This window comes from Physeter macrocephalus, chromosome 7 (assembly GCF_002837175.3).
Source record: "Physeter macrocephalus isolate SW-GA chromosome 7, ASM283717v5, whole genome shotgun sequence".
Taxonomy (NCBI): Eukaryota; Metazoa; Chordata; class Mammalia; order Artiodactyla; family Physeteridae; genus Physeter; species Physeter macrocephalus.
In genome coordinates, this window is record NC_041220.1 from 77171954 (window position 1) to 77188035 (window position 16082).

Here is a 16082-nt window from a genome sequence, read left to right on the forward strand (position 1 = left end):
TCCACACTAGCAGCCGGTCCTCTCAAGAGTTCCAGTTGTGAATGTTCTGTTACCATCACTTTAGAATCCAAAGCATGTCACTCTGTCATATCCTAACAGAGTTAAGGTTTACACACCCTAAACCTTAACTCTTGACCTACTGCCACAGTTCCTAGTACAGACCCATTTTAGGGTTGTTTGGGAAGTCTATGGAGCCTACAGAGACTTTCAAAATATTACATTATACAAAGAAAAAATGACGATTGATTTTAAATGATGACTAGTTAGACGGTGAGGGTGAAAAAGAGAGGTGAGCTCCTGGTCACCTGTCTGAAATCTTCAAGGAAGCTCTGTTTCCTGAGCAGAGCTGGTCCCCACAGAGACTGGGTTAGTGTTCCTGCCCATGGGAGAAGGTAGAGACGTGGCGTTATCCTAAGGGACAAGGAACAAGCATTCTCTTAATTTAATTCAAATAAGTTGTCTTTATGTTTTCCAAAGACTTGAATTTATACTTCTCAGCAAAGACATAGGATAGGTGACATTGCATGCTGTGTCTACATTGACAGAGCCTGTTATTAAAAAGAAACCAGAGATCAGAAGCCACCTGTAGACAATGATTAATTGGAAGTCAGCTGTTATTTTTACCACACGCAAAAATTTCTCCTGTGTTGATCAGGAAGGCACTGTATGATCTCTGAAGTTAACAAACAGTAATCGTTTTCACTGTTTCAGTCAAGAAACATCCAAAGAAAGATTCAAAACCATTTTCAAATGCTCGATTTTGTAAGTTCACAGATCCACAGTCTCCATAGCCTTAAATCGGGCTCTGTTGACACAATGCCAAAGTGATGGGTTGAACAATGAGAATTTCAGTCAGCTAGTTGTTTGGTGCACTGAGGACCAAACAAGTCATGTGACTGATGGTATTCACTGAATTGACCGGATGTTCTGGAATTGTATACACACAGCTTCAAGGCCATTCTGACAACTATGCAATGGGCTTGTCTGTAATTTCTCAGAAATTTGAGGGTCTTTTTGTGCTGAGTTGATCTTTAGAATTTGCATAAATCTTGTTTCTTGTTGTCACCGGTGGAAACGTTTCAGCCGAACTGTTGTGTGCCTCCTTCCCGCCAGCATTACGCTGAACTACTGGCTGTGGCTGGGTTAGCAGTGACCACTCCCACCCACTTTCCCTGCTTTAATTTGTTGAGCTTCATCTGTGAAGTTAGTAGTGATGTCTTTGGAACCATTTCTTATCCTCAGATGCTCTAGAGATGCTAGAATCTTTCTGAGTGCTTCAGGTTTGGGTGGGAGGGGAGGCTTCCTTTATCACCCGAATCCAGATGTCTGCATTCTTTGTAGAGTTGAGGGCTAAATGGGCAGCTGTTAGTGAAGGCTGCTAATGTCATCTAGAAACATGACTAAGGGTTTTGAAAATGGGTTGGAAATTCATTTAAAGTTTATGAGCATCCATGCATAAAGAGGGTTTTTTGCCACTTTTTGACAAAGTAAAATAATAAATTACCCTTTATCTTCTACAATTAGCATCAACTCTGTGCATGACCCTAGCAATAGGTCCTTCTTTAGCTTTTGTTATGATTATTAGTTTCGCCCACTGAAAAGTTTGTTTATAGAGATGGTCATTTGTCAGATCTGTTAAATGGTATGGGGAGAACTAATATTTCAATCCTATTTTGGAGCAACTTAGCTAAAATTTGCTAGTAAAGGAAAAGATAAGGGCAAATGCAGTGCTTCTGGGAACGATGAGACTAGTTATCTTTGGCTATCTGAGGAAGAAAGATACTCCCTGAGGAGTTTTCAAGGTCTAGAAGTCAATATCTTCTAAGAATCTTTGGTGACATGAATGAAATCTTGGCCAGGAGAAAAATACCACCATGATCTCACCTGTCTTTCCATCTTACTTTTCCTTTCTTTGCATTGGACTTTAGTTATCCTTACTGCTGAGTTCACTGTCCTTTTTTTTTTTCTATAGCAGCAATATTTGACCACTGCCTTAAAAAAAAACAAAAGAATTTCCAATTCTTATCATTTCCCTGAAAGCTTGCGAATTCCGCACATCTTCACATCTACACGTCATCATGGAGCCATGTGTTGTGCTGATCTTCACTGAAGGTGGTGATGGAGCATTTCTGCATTCACTCTCCATAGCCTTACAGGTTGGCATGCTTACGACAAGTGCTCGCTCCGCTCCTGTTGTCATCCCCTGAGAAGGCTCCTGGGGTCAGGAGGCTGTGCCCCTCAAGGCCCGTGGCTGCACCAGCCTTTGCTCGAAGGTACACCTGGTCTCTTCCTCCCACCCCTATTTTCAGGTGAATTATCTCTCTATCAGCTGTTTTCCAATACTTCACAAATTCTAAAATGTTAAGAGTTGCACAATGGTCATCTCTTATGCACATGAGCAGTCAACGCCCAGAAAGATGACTGACTTAGCATCACACGGCCAGTTCTAATGCCTCTCCTGGGTCTAGGACCTACGATCCCCTGTCCCCAGTCAGACGTTCCATTACACTCTTCACCGTTGATGTAGTTGCTGTGTTCCTTTAGCCGAACCCACCGCCTGACCCGGGCACTAATGGCCCTTGGGCTGTGACACAGTATCTGCTTGGCTGTTCTGCTTTGTCCTCTCCTTAGTCCATGTCACATGCTGCTATTTGCACTTCCCCTTTAAGGCTGGTATATTACCTGGCTCGTGGTGGTTGCCTGCATGGTCACCTGATTTTCAAATCAGGGTTTGCAAGGATCGTTCACTTGTTTTCGGTAAGGCCATTGCAGCCTCTGTAGCAAGGTTAAAAGCTCACCAGTGAGAAGATTGGATGCTGTCACTTCTCTGTCAGCCTTTCCGTTGATCTCTTTGGAGACCTGGAGACCTGTATATTTTCTTGATTTGATCTTCTACATCTTTGTCTGGCAGTTGGACAAATTGCTCTCTCGAGGAGACACTCATACTCATGTCAGCTTTTAGCAGCTTCCTTGAGTCATTTTAGCATTGGAATAACATAGATTGAATTAAAACAGCCCAGGATGCAGCTTTGCTCCACCTCATTGGTGAGAGAAAAGGTCATAGGTCTGGCCTGACACCACAGACCAAATTTGGTATTTTGTCAGTGACTGGGCATGGTTCATAATCCCATCTGTCAAGGGAACCGTACCTACTCTCAGTGACAGTGTCTTGATGTGTCCTGAGTTTTCCCAAATTAAAATCACATCACAAGGAGCATGCCTGCTTTCCCAGTGAATGGAACGCCAAGTGCAGTTCCGCTTGGCCCAGCAAAACCCTTCAGTGATCTGTTTGGAGGATGTAGGCCAGGAACCGGGAGATCGGGTTGGGGGGGGGTGCGTCATATTCTGCGAGCAGTGACTAAGCTCCCATTTCTCACAGTCTCTTTTGAAGGGCCACCATTCACAATCTCATGGAGAAAAACTGTCAATTGAAAATATTCAGCCCTGAACCCAGGCACCACTCTCTTGGCTGAGAATTTCCACCACAGCACTGAGGCTTCTGTCACCATTTATGTTTCATAAGGCTTCACTAGGAATGGAGAGGATAGTATTAGAGCATTTGCTGGAAATAGTCATCTTCTTTGGTAGGGGAATTGGGAGATATGTTATACATGTGGCTACTTCATAGCTGTAGGGCAAGTGGGTCATTTTATATTCTGGATCTTTCTTAGCCCTTCATCAGTCATAAACACATTGACCTGAGAGATTTGTTCACCAGGATTATAAGGCGATATAAATTATTCAATATCTTATTTGATCCAGCTCCTCCATGTGTCAGATATCGATAGAATGGTTAAGTCCAGTATATTCTTGTAATATCAGATGTTTTCCAAAAATCTAGACAATAATACAAACTTGGGAATCTACAAGTTCGTGATGTCTACATTTTCCTGCCACCTTTAATGGCTTGACCTCCTGTTGCTATCAGAAAATGGATGGAGCATCAAGTAGGATGAAGCATGCACTGTTTTCAGGAAAGCAAACGTACGTTGCCCTCATTTGAATTCTGTCATTCAGCGTGTACTCTAGAACCTAAACCTAATACCCACTGACTACCTCCTTAGTTCTTCTTAGATTTCTATCATTTTAAAAAGTCTCATTCTTGGATAACTTCGTTTTAAAAAAGATTTAAACTTTTCTCATTTCACAGTACAGATGTTTGTAATTTTTGACAGTTCTTATATACCAGTTTTTAGAAATGTAATAGAAAGTGATTTTGCACATATGGTGCAAGTCTTGCGTGTTAATGTGGTGACACTTGCCAAAACTGCTTGGCAAAACATGTCAAATAGGATGCTTGAGTCAGAACTCTAGTGTAAATGTGTCTAAACAGCAGTATGTATCATTATGATATATTTTTGTAAACATAGTGATGGCTTCTTTCAGTCGTGTAAGTACTGGATAAAAATAACCACTTCACTTGAATAATGTAGAAAAATGTCACCCAGTTGATGGCCCTCCGCAGTTACTTACATTATCAGCCAGTGGCATCAGTTCTTCTATTTGTGTTATTATTTAGAGGAGAGTGAAGAATTGATACCAGACAACATGGAGTGCAAAAATAATAACTCACCAATACTTGCCTCCTAATTAAAATTCAAAACTATAACGGATATGTTTACATGTTAGAGACCACTTTTACCCTCCACAATACATTCAATTGCAAGAAACATTGAGAGGTCTGGACTTCACTCATCTAATGACCAGCTCGGTAAGCTTGGCTCTTGAAAGCACTAAATTACCAAATCTTTGTGGTAAAAATAACCAGATTAAATTTCCTCATGGCCATCCATAGCTGGCTAATATACAGGCTAGGTTTTCACTGGATCACAATTCCCCAAATTACAGTGAAAATCCACCTGCTAAGATGACTTATTCAAAAGCCTGTTCATTCTCAGAATAATTGCCCCATTACAAGTAGTCTGATGGGTCTTGTGCACATTGGAAAACTGTTTGGGCCCATTCAAAACCACTAACGATAACAATAGCTACAGCTTATATACATTGAGCCCTTGTGCGCCAGGTACTTTGGTAATCACTTTAATGCATCCTCTCATTTTAATCCTCACAACCACTCTCTAGGGTTTTATTGTTACTACCCCATTTTATTGATAAGGACACTGCCGAAGGTACTCAGCTGATAAGAGGAAATCTTTGGGTTTAGTAAGCAGAATGACTAGTTCAGTTTTCCCTAGTAGTTAAGGTCCTCAAACCCCTTAAACACTCTGGAATGGATTTGTTGTATTGAAGTAGTGAATAAATTAAAATTTGTTCACATTTCTGTCATAGGTTCCCAGTACAAAAACGCAGGGATATAAAAGCAAAACTTTGAACTCAGTGAAGTGATGGTCTTTGGGAACGGCTAGATGGTAGAAATGGCACTGGACATCAGTTAGCCAATGTCCACTCACTTTTCACATTTGTTGTATTCATAGCCTTAGAATTGATGAGTCTGGTTTGGAAGAGAGGGTTTCAATCTATGATGTCACTGTGAGAACTGTCGTGAAGTTTTTGTAGGAAAATACAGTAATCTGTTCTTTCTTGTAGTTGTGGCTTTAACATCTCTGGCTGTGTTTAAGTTCAAGAGCTTGCCATGGCCATCAGGGCCTGGCTTTGTTTCTAAGGAATAGGGCATGCCAGTCCATGAGAGGGGTCCTGAAACCTTCAAGGTCACTGGTCTAGTCCGACCCTGCCCCATTTAAGCATTGCCTTTGTGTGTCTCTCCTCTCTGGAACTTCATGTAGCAGCCTAACACTGGGGCCAACTTGCCTTTACTCTATTTTCTATGATGAACACTTGTGGAGAAACTGTGACAAATCCATTGATCCTAATATTTTTATTGTTGAAGTCTTGTTGATTCTCTATGAATAATTTCTATTTGATTGTACTGTGTAGAGTTAAAACCCACCAGAGGTATGTTAATAAAACTATAAATGCATAGTGTAATATAGAATAGCAAGATTTTTTGTGAACAATTTATATAGAAGAGTAAGTTGTTTTTTAAGTGTTAGGCACTTTTCTTTTAGGAACTTAAAACGTTATAAGAGTTTTTTAAACATTCAATATTTTTAATTATAAGAAACATTTGTTACTAGAGCCAATTATTTCAGGTGTTCTAACTGGAGTATTGATTTTATTACCTCATATACCTCTAGAATGCCACATGTTCTGTTGGAGATAAAATTGCACAATAAATGTCAAGTCTCTGTTAAGTGTTTTGACTTGCTTTTTGAATCTTTCTCCAATTCAAGATGCTTTTCTGGTTGGTTGGTTTGTTGGTTTGTTTTTAAACAGAAAAGATGGTTATGTCAGGGAACCGACCAGAACTCATCCAGAAATTCACTTGATCTAGTGAATGAATGGGACAACCAGTGATGATCCAGGAGTGACATGCAATCCAAGATTTCTGTACAGTATTTTGTACGTTCACATTTTAAACATACATGCTTCTATAGTTCCATTCTATCAGGGAGAGGAGGAACCCTACAGCTGCTACTGTTGACCTTTAACAATAAACAGACGCTGCTTGTTTATGGTTTTTGAACAGTGACCTGACTACAAAAGCAAAGTAGCTATGGCTAAATAAGGTGGCGTAGTTATTACGTAAAATATAAATCTGATGTATCAACCATTACTGAACAGTGAAACTGAATAAGTGTCATTCATAAGTTAGACTAAGTAAAAACTAAGACAAAACACATTTTTCATTTTAGGGAAAAGAGATGTTTTATTTTTGCACTACAAGATGCAATGTTCTGAACAGTAGTTTTGGGTGAAAAAATAATAATTTAGTCCAAATAATTTGAGTTTGAATTGGGATATCAATTAAAATGAAATTTAAGTTATTTTATTATTCTAAAGCATTAAAAGAGGATTATTAACTAACTTCGGTTTTTTAATATTTTGTAGCAGGTCACACAGTGTAAAAGCTACAGATCAAAAAAGTATTAGGAACAAATTCAGCAAGGTTGCAGGATACAAGATCGATATACGAAAATCAACTGTATTTCTATACACTAACAATAAACACTCTGAAAATGAAATTTTAAAAAACAATTTTATTTTCAATAACATCAGAAAGAACAAAATACTTAGGAATAAATTTTAAGAAACAAATGCCAGACTTGTACACTGCAAACTACAACACATTATTGGAAGAAATTTTAAAAGATCTAAATAACGAGAAGACATCCCATGATAACGGAGTGGAAGAATCGATATTGTTAAGATGGCGATACTCCCCAAATTGATCTACTGGTCCATTGCAATTTCTATCCAAATCTCAGGTGACTTCTCTGCAGAAATTGACAAGCTTATCCTAAAGTTCTGATGGAAATGCAAGGAATCCAGATAGCCAACAAAAATCCTTACATTTGCGGTCAATTGATTTTTAACAAGGGTGCCAAGATAATTCAATGGGGAAGGAATAGTCATTTCAACAAATGATCCTGAGACAACAGGATATCCACATCCAAAAGAATGAAGTTGGACCCCTACTTTTATACCATGTGCAAAAAATAATTGAAAATAGGTCATAGACCTAAATGGAAGAGCTAAAATTATAAAACTCTTAGAAGAAAACACAGTCGTGCATCTTGGGTTAAGCCATGGTTTTTTCAGTATGACACCGGAAAGCATAAGTGATAAAAAAAAGAAAAGATAAATTGTACTTCAAAATGAAAAACTTTTGTGCTTCCAAGAACAACATGAAGAACAAAAAGATAGCCCACAGAATGGGAGAAAATATTTGCAAATTATATATCTGATAAGAAACTTGTAGCCAGAATATATAGATCTCTTACAATTCAACAATAAACACAAATAGCCTAATTAAAAGTGGGCAAGGGTTCTGACTATACATCCTCCAAGGAAGATACAAATGGCCAATAGGCACATTTGAAAAGATGCTCAACATCACCAGTTATTAGGGAAATGCAAATTAAACCACAGTGAAATACCAATGAAAAAGATACACAATAACAAATACTAGCTAGGATATGGACAGATTGAAATCTTCATACATTGCTGGTAGGAATGTAAAATGGTGCAGTCACTTTGAAAAACAGTTTGGCAATTCCTTAAAAAGTTAAATATAGGTTATCATTTGACCCAGCAATTCCACTCATGGGTATATACCCAAGAGAATTGGAAACATGTCTACACAAAAACTTGTACATGAATGTTCACAGGAGCCCTATGATACCAAAAAGTGGAATCAATCCAAATGTCCATTAATTGATGACTGGACAAACAAAATGTGGTATATCCACACAATGGAGTGTTGTGCAGTCATAAAAAAGGAATGAAATACTAATGCACACTACAACATGGATGAACCCTTTAAAGTTGATTATACATTCATGCAATATATTTACTGAGAGCCTCATGTGCTTGGCCCTGTATCAGGTACCGTGTGCCAAGAACCAAATAAATACAGCCAGCGGCTGAATAATTAGTTGGAGAAAAATGACCAAGACCTATTATGAATTATGAGAAAATCCCAAGTTCCATTAGGCAACTTGTTCCCGCAGTAAAGCTGTATTTACAAAGCTGAATCAGGCATAGAATGAGAGAAAATAAAGGTCACTGAGTGTGTCTCTATCATACCAAAATAGTTCAATTTGACCGTATCAGCCAAAGTACATGCCAATTCAGGGAAAGAATTATTCATATATAATTTGGTGTGCTCCCAAATCCTGGTTGAATCATTCTCTTTTTCTCTTTTCCTTTTTCCCCCCTCCCTTCAAAGCTGTTGCTCAGGCCTCACATAGACACCATCCTAGTGATGCATACCTGGTGTTTCAAACAGTCTGTCAGGAAACAGTTGGCACGGTTGATTTGAGAAGAGCTGGATAAAAACACTTAGTCCAAAGGTGTGAGCAGAGTAGCCTGAAACTACAGTGGGGAGTGTAGTGTCCAGACCTTGCACTGGCAGGGCACTGTCATCGGCCTGAAGAGGTGAGGTGAGCCGGTGGGTGTACTGGAACGAGGGCTCCCTGCTAGGAAATGTGATCTCCATGTGAGGAAACATGCTTAGACTCGGCAGAGCCTGCAGGGAGGGAGCCAGGAGAATCAGTACCCTTACTTCTCAACTCACTTCTGTCTCCTTACGATGCTCCCCTCTAGCTGAGAGCAACTGGAAACCAGAGGGCAGGAGAGCACCTTGATGTCCACACAGGTCAGCCCCCTGGGACCTAGAGCAAGGCGGAGACAGAGTAAAGGGAAGAAGTTAATCACAGTTGATCATGGGGATGAGTTAGATAGTTGAAAGATCTCTTTGGTTCCCCTCCACTGAAATCCTGAGTGTCGACATCTTTACATAAATGACCTTTTAATTTTTAATAATTTGAATAGTTAACATTTCTTAAGTCAGTAGTTGAATGCTTTACTATCATTATCGCGGTGAATCTTCTTACAGCCTCTACGAGGTAAACTCTAATATTATCCCCGCTCTACAGATGAGTAAACTGATGCTTAGAGACATGTGTCCAAGGTCACAGAGCTAGTGGTGGTGAAGCGCTAAAGGCCAGATGCTAATCCAGGCGGCCCACTCCAGATGAGAAGCCCGTGTTTCACTGACTCCAATAAAACTGATCTTTGAAGATTTGCAAGGCTGAGGAGACAAGTTGCAACAATGAGACCGATAAGACAGTAACTACTTCTTAAGTCTACCCAGCTTTGGCTGGTCCAACTATAATTCATTTCTCAATGTGGCCCGAGAAGACTGCTGCTCAAAATCCTGAAAAAATTCCCAGATGAATATTGGTGCAGTTTCTGGGTCCCAGGTGAGCCTTGGTTCTGATTCAGTCCTAAAGATCCATAGAGACACAGTCTCAATGCCTCTGTCAGTAGTCCTCTGTATTCATTGATCCTGATGTTTAAGAAATATGCTTGCTTCTATGAATGAATGGAGAGATAGATAGATAGATAGATAGATAGATAAGGTAGGATGAGTTACATCAAAATAGAATATCTTTTGGACCTTGTACTTATGCATTGTCAAATTTTAATAAATGAGGTTAAAACATGGATTTGAAATACAGCTTTAAGATGTTTATCTTTATTCTCATCTAACAAAAATGTTACAGACTACAGTGCTTAGAATTCCAGGCTTTCACTCTCGGGGGCCCTGGTTCAATCCCTGGTCGGGGAACTAAGATCCCACAAGTTGCACAGCCCAGCCGAAAAAAAAAAAATGTTATGGACCAGATTAATCCAGACTGTTTTTTTTTTTTTACCTTCTTTACTCCTGAAAAATAGAAATTCATCAAGGCACAAGAATATTTAAGAATACCACTAATGAAAATGAAATATAATGAACAGTAAGCTGTGTGGTTGGATAGAAGCAGAGAAATCAGAAAACATATAAATATAGGCAGTTTTTAAAAGCTAAGGTCCACTTCCCATCAATAAGTGAGATTTAAAACATTCTTCACTCTCTGCCAGATTCTAGGAAGAAATTCAGGCCCTGTCAAGATGTGAGGAACAGGGGTATGGAAATGTCTTCTAGTCTGTCTCTTTTTTGGTACCAACGACTATGATTCTTTCTCTTTTCTGGCAACATAGAAGCATTTTCAATTCAATTTTAAAAACATAATAACTGTGTTTGTAGCTTGTGTTGTGTTTTCTATTAATACTCTGTACTAAATAATTACCCTTTCATTTCTGGTGTATTTTTGAATATGCTGTTTTTTCTGTGACTGCAGAAGAATGTCAAAGTCAAAACTAGGCATGTGACATGTGAAATATATGTTAGCTTTAAAATTAGCAAAGATTAGGGAATTCTGTCACGTTTCTCTTTAAGGATACTAAAAGGGGAAAATCTTCATGAATCTACAGAGAACTATAAACACGTGTTTAATGAAGAAGTGTATAATCCTGATGAAAAGTATAAAGGAAGACATTTCTTTGAAGTGTCAATAACTGAGAAGTTACGGGTAAAGGAAATTTAGATATTATCTAATTCAGCAGGCAGTTACTGTCACTTATAGGAAAGTAAGGCCTAGAACACTCTAGTAACTTGTTCAAGTTCATGCAGCTATTTACTAGCAGTGCCTAAATGAATATCAAAACAATACAGTCCCCTAGAACCATAAGATTTTTACAGCTACTTGTCCAAATTTCTTGTTGGTGTTTCCCTTTTTTCTTTGGCTGCCAGGAAGCCCGATGTTCAGTTACATCTCAACTGCAGCTTCCCTTAGCTCAGCTTTTCTGTCTGCTTATTCTCTACCACCACCAACCATCTTTTTCTGTTCTTGATTTTGCATTTATCTTTGAAAATTTACTGTAACAGCGCTGTATTATGATGTGCTATTTTTACCTAGAAATGGATGAAATATGGATGATAAGTTTATTAGAGTGCTTCCTAGAACATAAGTTGTCATTTTGAAACGCTAAGCCCAGAAATAAGAAATCTCCTTCACACCTCCCTACCACCTACTCCACCCACCTCTCCCCACCACTGACAAAAACATTTCAAACTATTTGTTCCAACTTATCTATCTGGAATTTATTTTTTCCACCTGTGGTCACTTCCCTTCCAGGGTTCTATCCCTTCTTTGTCTGCAATGAGGATAAGAATCTGGCAGATGACAGTAAAAGACAAATATCATATGATATCGCTTGTATGTGAAATCTAAAAAAAAAATGGTACAGATAAACTTATTTACAAAACAGAAAGGAGTCACAGATGTAGAAAACAAACTTATGGTTACGGGGTGCGGGGGGAAGGGGGAGGGAGAGGGATAACTTGGGAGATAGGGATTGACATATACACACGACTATATATAAAATAGATAACGAATAAGGACCTACCATATAGCACAGGGAACTCTACTCAGTACTCTGTAATGACCTATATGGGAAAAGAATCTAAAAAAGAGTGGATATATGTATACGTATAACTGATTCACTTTGCTGTACAGCAGAAACTAACACAACTTTTTAAATCAACTATACTTCAATAAAAATTTAAATAAAGAAAACATCTGGTGGGTAAGAAAAAGTGAGGAACTTGTCCAGAGGTAAAGACATGTAATGTCCAGGGGACCTGATCCCTCTCTCTCTGGGGCCCTAGTTAGGAGCCTTTGAGCAGAATTAGCTTTGAACAAATATCTGTTGTCTGACCCGAGTTGGAGGGGAAGTAATTTTAGGTAGTGAGAAACCACTGTGGTTTTAAGCTACCAAGGTCTCAAGGTTATTTTGTTACTGCAGCATAACTTAGGCTACCTTGACTCACACTCACACTACAAGATTCTAACTCTTTTGGGTCAATACCACTCTGAAAATCTTATAAAAACACAGGACTCTCTCCCTAGATACACTCAGGATTTTCCAGGAAATTCCAAGGGATTCTTGAATCCCCTAAATTTTACCCATGGTCCCATGTTAAGAGCTCCTAATCTAGAACCTTCTCTCAGCTCAGAATCACTTTTTCCCTGAAAGCTTACCTTACAGGTTTTTTTTTGTTTGTTTCTTCTTATAGTACTTGTTGGCTATATAGAAAGGCTTTGGAGTCAAATATGTTGCTCTAAAATATTAAAATGAAATGCCCAAATTATTAGTCTAGAAAGAGGGTATCAGAAAGACATATGGATGAACCTGTTCCAAAAATGAAACACCGCTATTTAAAAAGGATTGTGCTACAATCATTATCGAAACAAACCAGCTTTGCTCCCCAAAATACCCTAAAAACTAATGCATGTACCTTCTCAAAATTATACCAAGCCTTAATCTGGTGGGTTCTTTAATACTAAAAGCTTTAAGGTATACTAATAAAAATATTCATAAGGAAACATTTTTTAAGGACAATTATTCTGTGCTAGAAACAATCCTTCCCATTTTGTTGAGCAGACAAGCCTCCCCATTTATACTGCAGGCAGGCACGCACTACAGACACAGACATCCACATCATTCCCTTCATGTTCCTGCCTCCCCTCCCTCCCCTTCGCTCTAATCAGAAGAGCAAATGCATTTACTCTGCAGTGATACCTGTTCAGCGAGCAGATGTTTCTATCACCTAGGTACTAAGTGTCTAACCAGGAAAATACTTGCAGAATGTTTAAAATCCGGTCACTTAAATTTGTTCCTAAAATAAAGCAACTTTTACAAGCAAGTCATCAGATAATGATCCAGTGTTTTTGTAAAGTACCTTTAAAATCATTGTTTCTTGTCTCTTCCTGCTCGATTCTTATCTAACAATTAACAAAAACTGATTTTATTTCCATCTCCCTTTTCAGCTATCTGTAATCAAACACCCAATTTTATTTTATATTTCTTCTCCTTTCTTTTTTTTTATTTAAGCATTTATTGAGTCTTTAGTGTGTGCTATAGGCACAAGGCAAGTGGTCGGTCCTGGGCCTGCCCTTGGGTCTTCAGTTCCCTGTCACCAGGAAAAGATGGGATGCAGAGGAAAGAGTATTGTGGTCTTTTCAGAATGACACATACCGGGTGCAGCTGGTCACTGGGCTCCAACCAGTGGGCTCTGCTTGGAGAGAATCAGAAATAGCCCCTGCAAGATCTGGTCTTGTTGAGACAGGGAAGCGGGCTCTTCCCAGAACCATGCCTGGCTCAGCTTCTCCCAGGACACAGCTCAGGATGAATGCAGAAGGATCTGGGTGAGCCCCTTACACGCTATAGGTTACATTGGTTACAACTTATTTTACTGCTCTTTTTAAATCACCCACAGCCATTTTTTAAGTGGACTGCTGGAAGTGAAGAGTTTTCTTCTCAAGTCCTATGATTAAAGCCTGTATTGTAATGAAAAATTCCTAGTTAAATCTTTACTCTTAAAAAGCCATCATTCTGGGGACTTCCCAGGTGGCACAGTGGTTGAGAATCTGCCTGCCAATGCAGGGGACACGGGTTCGAGACCCGGTCCGGGAAGATCCCACATGCCACAGAGCAACTGGGCCCGTGGGCCACAACTGCTGGGCCCGTGCTCTAGAGCCCATGAGCCACAACTACTGAGCCCACGTGTCACAACTGCTGAAGCCCGTGCACCTGGAGTCCAGTTCTCTGCAACAAGAGAGTCCACCGCAATGAGAGGCCTGCGCACCGCAACGAAGAGTAGTGCTGCAACTAGAGTAAGCCCACGCACAGCAACGAGGACCCAATGCAGCCAAAAATAAATAAATTAATTAATTTTTTAAAAAACAAACAAAAAAACATCATTCTGGGACTTCCCTCTTGGTCCAGTGGCTAAGACTCCACGTTCCCAATACAGGGGGCCCAGGTTCCATGGGTTCGAGACCCGGTCCGGGAAGATCCCACATGCCACAGAGCAACTGGGCCCGTGGGCCACAACTGCTGGGCCCGTGCTCTAGAGCCCATGAGCCACAACTACTGAGCCCACGTGTCACAACTGCTGAAGCCCGTGCACCTGGAGTCCAGTTCTCTGCAACAAGAGAGTCCACCGCAATGAGAGGCCTGCGCACCGCAACGAAGAGTAGTGCTGCAACTAGAGTAAGCCCACGCACAGCAACGAGGACCCAATGCAGCCAAAAATAAATAAATTAATTAATTTTTTAAAAAACAAACAAAAAAACATCATTCTGGGACTTCCCTCTTGGTCCAGTGGCTAAGACTCCACGTTCCCAATACAGGGGGCCCAGGTTCCATCCCTGGTGAGGGAATTAGATCCCACATGCTGCAACTAAGAGTTCACATGCCTCAACTAAGACCCAGCGCAGCCAAATAAATAAATAATATTTTTTAAAAAATCATTCTTTTCGCAAATTGGAAAGAAAAGGATGAATGACTTTCAAAATAATTGCCGGTGACAGCCCTTCATACTCAAGAGAGTGTTAGAAATATATCACGTGGCTCCAAGCATGCTAAAGTTGAAAGAATTGTTTTATTACTAACTTACCTTACTTATAGTCAACTTCTAGCTTTGTGGCTTTGTAATAGTTTCAAAGTCTTCAGTATGTTTGTATAAGAAGAGAATGACTGTAAAGCAATTATACACCAATAAAGATGTTTAAAAGAAAATGACTTTTTCCATTGAGGACCTGCAAATAGGACATCCTGTTAACTATCATGGTATCCTGCTGCTTTCATAACACTTATGACAGTATTATATATATTTGTATGATTCTTTGTATAAAGTTTGCATGCCTCATGAGACTTTTAACTCTATGATATCAGGGGACATAATTAATTCTTTCACCTTTTTATATCTTTTGCCTACCACAGAACCTGGCATATTGTATGGAGTGTCAAACTATTTTAACGTGTTAGTGTACTGTGCTCATGTATGTGTATATACATAGATAATGAACACAGCAAGAAGCTTTTAAAAGATTTGAAGAGGTTTGTGGGAAATGACTTAGGTTGTCCTCACTGTGGCAGCGCCGGCACCATTTCATCCCACTGCCTCAATTGCAGAGAATCTAGGCACATCCTGACTTGTGATGGAGAGTGAAGACACATGGGAAAACCCTCAAGAAATAATTCTATATAGCTTCACTGTAATTCGAAAAGCAAGAATTTATTTTAGTTATACAGGCAAGCGGAAATGTAAATGTCAATCATATTCAAAACTCTTAGAAGACATAGGGGTTTAGTTCTCCAAATTATTCTACACACAGGTAGCTAGAATGCACACACACACACACACACACACACACACACTACTACAGTACCTTGGCATTAGATAGAGTGCAGAGACCTTCGAAGACAGGGGACCTGAATTGAAATCACAGCCCCAATACATACTGGCTGTGTCACCTTAGGCAAATTACTTAAATCTCTCCAAGTCTCAGTTTCCTTATCTGTAAAACATCTACCTCTTTGAGTTAACATAAGAATTGAAGCTAACATCTTGCTATTTGTTTTCTATTTATCTCATCTTTGTTCCTTGTTTATTGACTTGTTTTGGATTTATTATTTATTATGTTTCCATTTTATCTCCACTGTTGGCTTATTAGCTATACCTCTTTGTGTGTGTGTGTGTGTGTGTGTGTGTGTGTGAGCGTGTGTGTGTGTGTGTGTGAGCGCGCACACGCGTGTTTTAGCAGTTGCTCCATGACTTACAATATACATCTTTAACATCGCGGTCTGCCTTGAAATAAAGACATACC